Here is a 563-nt window from a genome sequence, read left to right as displayed (position 1 = left end):
ATTTGTTTTATTTTCTCTTTTCTTCTTTTTCCCTTCTCCTCTTTTATTTCCTTTTCTTCTTCTCGTCCTCATATTATCTTTTGTATTAATTATTTTATTTTATTTTTAATTTAATTTAATTTAATTTTATTGTATTTTACTTTGACTTTATATTATTCTATTTTCCTTTATTTTATTTCTTTTTTTATTTGTGTTTCATGTTCAGGGTTTGCTGCTTCTCTCTGATCGTCAATGCAGCCGTGTAATAGAGAAATTGATTTGTTTATTATCTGCATTTATATCAGAAGACAACAGCAGCAGCAGCAGCAGCAGCAGCGGCGAGAGCAGCAGCAGCAGCAACGAAACGACAGCAGAAGAAAAAAGAAACAAATCAAAGCAGCAATGCTACGATGCTTTTCTTTCTCTTACTCGTCATGTTGCTGCTGCTGCTGCTGAGCTGTCTGTACACCCCAACGGCTCCCATGTCCTCCAAACTCTTCTCGAGGCCGCTCCCCCCGTCGTTGCTTTTGGCGAGCAGCAGCAAGCTAACAAACAAACACAAAGTAATACATATATATAGTTTT

The sequence above is a fragment of the Eimeria mitis genome, genomic scaffold (genome assembly GCF_000499745.2).
Source record: "Eimeria mitis Houghton genomic scaffold, Emh_scaff1435, whole genome shotgun sequence".
Taxonomy (NCBI): Eukaryota; Apicomplexa; class Conoidasida; order Eucoccidiorida; family Eimeriidae; genus Eimeria; species Eimeria mitis.
Note: the sequence above shows the minus strand (reverse complement) of the source record.